The following is a 10,447-nucleotide window of genomic DNA, read 5'->3' on the forward strand; positions in this document are numbered from 1 at the left end:
ATACAACGGGTGGTATATAATTCCACACGTAAAATGTGTTAACATTTTTTTTAAATTACCACTGCAAACATAAAAACTGCTTTGTCATCTAATTTCTGTAAATACAACCCCTCTGTTACAAAAATTATATGATTATGTTCGTTAAATCAATTAAAATCCATCAATATGTATTATTGTAATGGATAACTTTTCCAAATTAATTGCTGACACTGTATGACCTGACAACAAAGGGTGACCTATACAGAGGAAGAGTAAAACATTTTGCAATATGAAAGAAGGCCATACAGGGAACAATGTAGGAAAGCTTAATTAATGGAAGGTTTACAGAGTTAGGAGAGAGATAGAAAAGTTTCAGGTTCAAGCAGAAGATGGCCAAACTCATATAGTAAAACCTTTACCAAGAGCCTGCTTTTCCCCAAATCACAAAGGAGGTTGGAAGGGTCCAGTGAAATGTTCTTGCCACATTGTGAGCATATACAATAAATAGGATTTTAGCTACACACATCTAAAAACTTTAATTGATAACAAGCTGTACATAAGTTGAGACAACAATGGTTTCTTAATGGGAAACTAGTCTCACTACCAAAGTGTCAAAGTGTCTGAAGGCTATGCTTACCAACTTGTGGACGGGGTTCAAACCTGAGTCTCCCGTGTGCCACAACACCAGAAATCTGGCCCTTACCTCTGCCCATCTCTTACGCCCAACCCCCTCCCCCCATCTCTTACGCCCAACCCCCTCCCCCCATCTCTTACGCCCAACCCCCTCCCCCCATCTCTGTCCCTCACATATCCTCCTCTGCCTCTCACCTCTCTCTTCCTCTCCCCTCCACCCCCATATCTGCAGATTCGTTCTATCTCACTTTAACTGAGACAGATTTTTGTTTAACTGTGCAATGTATATTGTTGTAATGTGTATATCGCTGTAATGTGCTCTGCATGTAGGGTGCTTAGATGACCCAATCTTGATGATAGACGACTTTTAGGTTGTGCATAAGGGCATGTCTGCCACTGGCTCCTGCTCATGTACATTAGACACAAACTGCATTAAGCTCAGCCCCAGTAGACAAAAATGCATTTCATCCTTGAAAACATCATTATTTAATTCTAATATAATTGTATTTGTATTGATACTGTACATTTCTACAAAAGTAAAACATCTTTGAAACTTTAGAAATGGTAGAATAAACAAACCACTTATTGGTTATTTAACTTATTTCGGCCTACAAGAACTTTAGGCCTACATGAACCTTCGAACTCCTCTGTATTGCGAAGTGGCTTTCAAATGTATTACTGTATTTTCTACCCAATAGCAAATTCAATTATATTTGATAATAAAATGCTCACTTGTCCTGCTGTATTGACAGGACACACACATTAGACCTACAGTGTAGTGAAAGTTCCATCCCAAGCAAATTATACGTCAATATATGCATCCTTCATTGAAAACAATGGCTTGTCTAGTGCAATGTTGTGTGAATGGCTCATGTTAAATGCCAGACTATGCAATAAATTACCAATAAATGGAAAGATAATTGCATTCTGGCCCGCTCCCATACTTGATGTATTCTGGTCAATGCCCCATGGTGGCAGTATACTACCTCTGAACCAGCCACACCATTATACAGTCCACCCTTCACTCCACCATCTTCCACCTTATAGTTATGCATTTACACACCACATAGCACCCTTTGCTAGAAGACTTTTCTACCACACCGGTTGGATTGGATCCTGTAGTCCATCCATTAGACGTCCCTTAATTTGTCACAGCTCGTTTCCCCAGCAATCAACCCCCATTACCCACCTAATGGGGCTGTGAACCCAGTGTACATACAGTGCCACTCTTCAACAGATGGGGAGGAACTGAGCCCCGCATCAGCAGTGTGTTGAACCTGAACTTTTGCACACACACACCGTTTTCTTCCCTTTCTCTAGCACTGCGAGTGCTTCACTTACTCTTGTCTAACTTATGATGATTGTGATGTAGAGGTGTTTCACTTACTTTAGGAAAATGTACTGATTGTACATTGTTCTGGATAAGAGTGTCTGACTAAAATGTAAATGTAAAAAAAATTAAAGTCATGTTTATTTTTTTCCCTTCCAGCCTCACACCACTTCAAGAACAATCACAATTTACGCCATCTCCTACAAAGAAGGGCAGTTGGATAGTGGATGGATTTAGGTCATGGAGAACATGTTTGACAAGCATGTCGTTGTAGCGTTTATTTTTTAACTATTTACATCACTTGCATGTACTCATATCAACTGTTAGTTAGTCTGGGGTGTTAGGGTTAGTAATGTGTGTGTTTGTAGAACACAGCAAACACAACCTGACAAGCTCTTCATGCACCCTATATCCATGCTAGGGTGTTGCTAGGGCTGGGCGATATAGCATAAATATCAATTATTGTATTTTCTACATTTTTGACAGTATGACAGTATGACAGTATGAGGTATTTTTTGTTTCTTAATAAAAGGTCTAAATATGTTTTAGGAATTATTTTTCTACTCCATGCATAGCTCACTTCAAAACATTAACACCAAAGATACAGGGGATATACCTAAGCCTGTTTAAAATAACTTGTGCCTCTTTCAGCTGTCATTGTGAATAATCCAGACAGTTCCATATTTGATAGGCCTATGCACAAGGCATTCAGCGTACCTGTCTCTGTCACACCATCACCATGAAGTCTGTTAACCATTCCGAGTACTCTGTTAAAAGACAGTGTTACGAAACCCAAAAAACGGTGGGCTGCCACGTATTTAAAGCTTTCAAAACTTATTTTTAGCTGGTGTTTGCAGACCGTACATCCAATACTGAAACACATTTTTGTGAAGGTTTTGAGATGTTTTAGGATGTATGAAACATTCATCATGAAAAGCTTTGAAACATGACATGGTTTGTTGTTACACCAATAAATCTAAACTTGTGAAACGTCTCTGAGATTTGGAACTCTAATCTAGAGGTATGGGCACACATTTGAAACACTCCATTTGCAGAATTAGAACACCTCTTTTTCTGAGACACTCTTCCCTCTGAGGTTTCCAAACACTGTTAATGATATGCTGATACACTACCTAGGAGCAGGAGTCCCTGCTCTACTAGGGGTTTTTGATACAGTACACTCCTCATCGGGAGTCCCCTCTACTAGGGTGTTTTGATACACTTGTCATCGGGAGTCTTATCTCTGTTGTGGTGAGATGATAAACTACTCACCGGGAGTACCTTGAAATTGCATTTGTTTTTCTCAATAGTTTGAGCACATTTCTTGAACCAGTATTCAACTTTTCAAAACATGTTCCCCTAAACAGTTAACATGTTTGCTAAAACATCATGTACATTTCTTTTGGAAAATAAACTATAACTCTCAAAACATACAGTAGAAAGTTTAGAAGCTACTGTATCTATTCAAATGCTCCTTCTCTGGTGCAGGCTGCTGAAGGTCTCCAGACTGCCTTTCAGTCTCTACAGACCTCCCTGTATGGTCTCAAACTAGTCTTGAATGCACAAAACAATAAATTCATGACCTTCACCAGAGCTCACTCTCAGAGAAGGTTAGCATTTTCACGTCTGGGGGCACATCCATTGAAAAGGTGTTATCCTACAAATACCTAGGTACCTGGAGATAAGCTGTCCTACAAAGTTCATATGGATAATCTTATGAAAAAGCTTAAACTGACATTGGGTTTATATTTCCGTAACAAGACTTGCTACGTCATGAGGCTAGAAAGAACCTTGTCCAAACCAACTTTTCTTTCTGTAATTGTTTATGGTTACTTATTGCACATGCATGCAGCCTCTTCTGTATTACAGAGATCGAGTTTATCATGCATCCTTGCGCTTTGTTACAAATGCCAAGTCGCTCACCTTGTATCATATGGTGGGCTGGACCTTACTTTACACGTGCAGACAGCTACATTGCTATGTGTTCATATACAAAGCCCTTGCGGCTAAACTCCCCCTCTACCCCTTTAGTCTCCAGTAAGGGCCAATTGCAACCAACCAATCTGACTTGCTGATTAGCTGAGTGCTTACATCTGGTTAGTTAATCCAGTGTTATGGTCAGATCTATTAACCCAAGCGCGGACATAGAGTCAGGACACAAATATAAAATAATACGGTATTTAATAAGGGACAAGCAGGGAATGGGACAAGCAGGGGGGAATGGAAACGGGGTAGGGCAGGTAGGGAGGTAACAGGCAGACAGACAGATGATAGGGCAGGCGGGCACGTAGGGCAGGTAGACGAGGCAGGCAGGACAGGCGGGTAGTGCGAGCGGGCAGGTTGACAGGCGGACAGGTAGACAGATGAATAGCCGGGTAGGGTTTCTGGAGGATAAAGGAAAGATGGTCAAAACAGAGAACAAACACGCAGACTAAATTCTAGAGTACTAAGAGGCCGAGAACGGGACTAATGTGTAGGAACACTAAACAACGATCTGGCGATGAGTGAATGGGAAGCCGGGGTTTAAATGCAGTACGGTGATGAGAGATGAATAGCAGGTGTGTAGATCGCGTAGGTGGAGATGATGAACTGAAACGAGAACCAGAGCCTGGCCACACCCACACACAACACAAACAGACAGACAAGACAGACAGGAGAGAGGGAGGCACTGGCACAGACTAGGAGGAAGTGGAGGGCGTGACAGTACCCCCCCCACCTCTACGGGTGCCACCTGGTGCACATGTGGGGTAGTTCGGGTTGGAGCGCTGAAAATTCTGGATAAGGCCCAGGTCCAGGATCTGGGTGCAGGGAACCCACATGCACCCGTAACCCTCCCAGTCCACCAGGTATTGGACACCGCGGCCCAGACGGCGCAGGTCCAGCAGCCGCCGGACCGTGTAGGCAGGGTGGTCGTCAATCATCCGGGGGGGGAGGGGCAGGCTCAGGAGGAGACAGAGGGCTGGAGGAGACAGGCTTAATCTGGGAGACACGAAAAGTGGGGTGAACACAAAGGGAGGGAGGGACCTTCAAACGGACAGCACAGGGGTTAACAATAGACTCAATCACATACGGACCAACAAAACGGGGAGCTAGCTTCTTGGACTCCACCGCGAGGGGCAGATCCTTAGCCCGAAGCCATACCTTCAGCCCAGGGGAGTACGTGGGTGCTGGGGTGCAGTGGCGGTTAGCCCGCTTCTGGGACCGTGTGGATGTGCAGTGCGGGCACACCTCCAGGTCCTCCGGCAACGGCGCATGTGGGCCTGGATGGACGGAACCGCAATTTCCTCCTCCTGCGCCGGAAACAAGGGAGGCTGGTACCTGAGAGAGCAGAGGAAGGGGGACAAACCAGAGGATGCATTAATGAGGGAGGGATGACTGGGGACAGGCAGGGGATGAAGAAGACCGGAGCTGAGTCTGGAGGACGTCTTGTTACGGGCACAGACAGTGCAGGTGGTGACGAAGCAGGTGGGTGGTAGAATTGAAGCTGGCTCAGCAGACCTTTCCTCCACGGAGTAGTCGAGACAGGACGTCAGGCTTGATGTTGCGGGAACCAGGGCGATACGTCAACATGAAATTTAACTTTCCAAAAAACAGAGCCCACCTCGCTCGGCGCGAGGTCAATTGCTTGGCTGACTGAAGGTAAATGATCTTATGATGGTCGGTCCATACCACGAAAGGCTGCTCAGCTCCCTCCAGCCAATGCCGCCACACTTCCAGGGCCATTTTGACGGCAAGCAGCTCCCGATTGCCGACATCATAATTCCTCTCTGGGGGAGAGAGCTTGTGAGAAAAAAACGCACAGGGATGGACCATGTTGTCAGACGGGAACCGCTGAGAGAGGACAGCCCCTACTCCTGTATCCAAGGCATCCACCTCAACTATGAACTGTAGCGCTGGGTCGGGCTGAACGAGGATAGCAACTGAGACGAACCGGCGCTTGAGCTCATTTAGAGCAGCCTCTGCCTCTTGTTCGAAGGGATTAGATGTGGAGGTGAGGGCTGTGAGTGGGGCCGCAATGCGGCTGTAGTTCAGAATAAATCAGCGATAAAAATGTGCAAAACCAGGAAAACAGTGTTTGAGGCTGGTCGGGGAGGGCCACTCTGCCACAGCGGACACCTTGCCCGGATCCATGCGCACTTGACCAGGGGCGATAATGTATCCCAGAAAAGAAACTGTGGAGACATGGAACTCACACTTCTCAGCTTTAACAAATAGCTTGTTCTCCAACAGGCGTTGGAGAACTTGGCAAACATGGAACTTATGTTTGCACACTGAGGAGAGGGACTGGGAAAAAATCTAAATATCGTCTAGGTAAACAAAAACAAACAGGTTGAGCATGTCGCGGAGACAAGGGCTTGTCATTGACAAGGGCTTGGAACACAGCAGGGGCATTGGTTAATCCAAAAGGCATGACCAGGTATTCGAAGTCTCCAAGGGGGGTGTTGAACGCCGTCTTCCACTCATCACCCTCATGGATGCTGACTAGATAGTAGGCGTTACGCAGGTCCAGTTTAGAAAAGACGGAGGCTCCATGGAGAGGGGCGAAAGCAGAGCTGATTAATAGCAGGATTAATTGCCACATAAGGGTTGCATGTTGGGACTAGGGAGAGAAGAAGAAACAGCTCGGCTCGCCAGTATCTCTCCTACTACTGTACCCTGGTGGATCTCTCTCTGCGGCGCTCGCGGAGTCAGTTGCCTAACCGGATAGCAAGGGAGATGAGTTAGTCGAGATCCGGGGGATCGTCGCGGGACTCAAGCTCGTCCTTACACCGTACACATTGCCTGGGTAAAATCCATGTATGAGGAACAGACTGCCGACTGTCTGTAACACAAATAAATACAATACAAATAAGATACAAAGTGTGGAGACCAGAAATTCAAACCTGGTAGGTAGGTAACACAGAGCTAACCTGCCGGTGGAAGATGGGGTGGTGGTGGGAAGCTCAAACGAACGGGCAGTGTAAACGACTGCTCAGCTATGGTGGAACTAACATGACTTGGCTCTAAAGCCTGACCCATGAACATGTGACATGATCAGCAAAAGTGAGAACAGTCGTAATACGTAATACTTCAATTCTTCAATTTAGTCAGGACACTTAAGTCGTTCATGTATTTTGGTTTAATAAAATGTACAGTTAGATTTGGTGTAAAGGATGGCTCCACTCTGATATAGCTCCCCACTTCAACTAAACCACATTATAATACAAATAATACACATAGCGGGGAGCCCATAAACTTCTAACCCCCAAAACAGCAGTACCATCCAATACGACTAAGACTATGCGTCCGATCTGAACCGGTACCTGCTTACCTGGTGTGTCCCCCACTCGTGCAGGGAGGGGGATTCTTCTTTTTCAACCTGAATCAGACGAGGGTCATTCTAGCATTATGTGAAACTAAAACTATGGGTCCGATTTGACAACCGGTTCCTGCTTAGCAGGGTGACCCACCCGGTGTCCCCCCGCATGCACGTGTGAGGACGGGCTTGACCAACCTGGATCAGACGGGGGTCATTCTAACATTACAGTATGTGACCTACACTAAACTATATCCCAAGTAACAGCCGTGCTAGAACAGAGCACGTCTACCACCATGGACCCACCATGGAAGAATGAGAACTGCCTGTCATTCTACTGCTACGCAAATCAGTCCCAACCACCGGCAGCTAGAATAACTGTCCATTGCATACTTGTATTCACTGTACCGAATATGCACCATTGCCATGCGAGCTAAACAACATTACTCAGCGCCTTTTGAGCTTTCTTTTCTTTCTTTTCTTTCTTTTTCTGAATTCAACCTAATGTAACGTTCATAAGTAGCTGAGGACCATCGACCCATCTTCATCAAAGTGGCAGTTGATATGTCAGTGGTTGAAACCGCTGAGGTTGCCGCGCCAATGCGGAAGGAGTAAGGTGTGTATACGTCCGGGGACAAGCCACATTGTTGGCACTGGAACCAGAGATGAGTAGCGAATCATCCTTGGGTCATGGGTTTCTCTCCTCCTTGCCCGTGGTCAACCATGCAATATCGAGACATGGAAGAAAGAGGACAAAGCAGTATTAGTTTGAGATATAACAATGAGAGTTCCTCTGCTGTTCCTATCGGAGAGTCATTGTGAACAAGTGATTTATCCATTTCCTAATCAGCGAGTGTGAGATCGTAGGCCGGATCGAAATCGGCACTACGACTAGTGTACTCGCCATGCCTAGGAAACCCATAAAAAGCTGTAAGAAAACACAATTCCAGTAAATCATCCACTTAATCACTGAAAACTCCACGTCTGAGAAAACACTGTTTGTGCACTAGAGGTCGAAGGAAGACGTTTATCATTGCCGGAGATGGATGACCCGCATCTGGTCATAGGTTTCCCTCCTTGATGATGAACATCGGTTTGTAGGCATCGTTGGTGGTAGGCATTGCAGATAGCAGGACATGGAAAAGAAGGGATACGAGCACAATTACTTACTATTACAATGGAGTTCCTCTGCTACCTCTATCAGTATGAGAGTGAGTAAACAAAGTCATCCAATCTAATCAGAAAGTGTGAGAATCATAAAGGTAGAAGAAAAATCACAGACAGTGATTCACCATGCCTTAGAAGCCCATGCAACCGTGAGAACCTAGAAACTACTCGGCGACTAAGTCTACATGATACATCATTGAGTGACTTAAAACGTCCTTTTCCTAGAGGACACCAGCTGTTCACTTAAAAGAAGAATAAAAAACCTTAACATGCTAAATTGGTTTCCTTAATCCCTGAGAGACTAAGAAGACTATTTAAAACTGCAGGAACTTGCCCACAGCTGACAAACCTGTCATCTGAGCATTAGGAGGCTGTAGTTCTGTAGTCTTGCTGCCCCTTTCACATGTATAGAGCAGCCTTGAAACACAACGGGACGTAGTCTAGAAACTAACCAGTCTAACCATGGAGGGGGGGGGGAAGCATTGCAAGCCGCATCCAGGCACATTGAGCAGGACAATAATTTGCACCATGCTCTGAACCAAGTTAGTTAAGACCCCCAAAACATAATGAAGAGCTGCATCGCAACTCAACAAGCATGTCTGTAAAAAGGATTAGCGCATGTCGGATGACACCCGGCATTCAACATAAAGTGCAATGATAGCAAGTGCACTGTAAACTTGTCTTTTCCCGCAAATATATAGTGCCTCTAAAAGAGAATGAAGGAGAACATGTAAAAGAAGCAAAAAGTTAGATCCAGACCTTAACATGACATACTATAACATATAACACTAATAACATGTGTTCCCGATACTTATATCCCTACCGTTAGAAGACAGATTTATTTAATTTATACGCAAATATCTGACTACAAAAGCGAAGCTACCCAAGTTAACACAAGCTGATCCGTATTGACATAGCTAAAATGCTAAGAATTAGCTGCATGCAGGCTCACAAGCAAATATTTTTTCAAATCGCCTAGTACTGTAGTAGTACTACATTATTGTAGTAATAGCCAAACTGAGTACTGGAACCGGTAGTTGTTAATCAGTCTTGACAGCTATGTATTAGCTACACTCCTAGCTCCTCACTTAGCACCCAACAGCAATTTTGATGCGTTGAAACGTCAACTCATACTCCTGAACATTCTCCAAGTCAGACGCAACTCAACGTAGTTCATCAATGAACCAACAGTGTAATTAGTGGCTTTCTCAGCAAGTCCAACTATTGTAATTGCTCATGCTGTTATTACAGTGGCTTCGGAAAGTATTCAGACCCCTTCACTTTTTCCACATTTTGTTGTGTTATAGACTCAATTTCAAATGTATTATTATTTATTTTTTTGCGATCAATCCACACACAATACCCTATAATGACAAAGTTTTTAGAAGATTTTAGAAAATGTATTCAAATTGAAATAGCTAATTTACATAAGTATTTAGACCCTTTGCTATGACACTATTAAATTTAGCTCAAATGCAAAAATGTCATCAACAAATCACTGAATAACTTGAATTGCGTCCATTTTAATGCAAGGATAATAAGTTGTGATTTTGTGTACAGTCCATTATATGTGCCCTATGCAGTCCAAATAGGGCACTTTGAGCTGTTAAAAGCCACCAACACTTTGTATGACACCACTCATGGTTGAAACTCACTTGGGTTAGATTCTAGACATGTTGCAGAGTAGATTGGTGGTAAATATTCAGTTTAGCCTTGGAAACATATTTGTTTACAGTCCATTATACAGTGCCTTGTGTAAGTAATGAGACAGTGAAAAATGTTCTCTTCTTTTGGCTCTACATTCCAAAAGTTTGGATGTGCCCTATCAGGGTATCAGGGTAATTAGGATATTAGAAGAATTATAAACCCATAAAAACACCAATAATACATTGAAATGATAAAATGTTTATTTCCAGAGATAAGTTAGAAGTTGTGGTTCCTTTATCCATATTTGCTCTTTCTTAATGCTTAAACAAGCTTAACATGGGTGATTTTATTTTTGAAGAAATCCTCATTTACATACACCCGAGGTAGGTGGGCAG

The sequence above is a fragment of the Argentina silus genome (assembly GCF_951799395.1).
Source record: "Argentina silus genome assembly, chromosome: 14".
Lineage (NCBI taxonomy): Eukaryota > Metazoa > Chordata > Actinopteri > Argentiniformes > Argentinidae > Argentina > Argentina silus.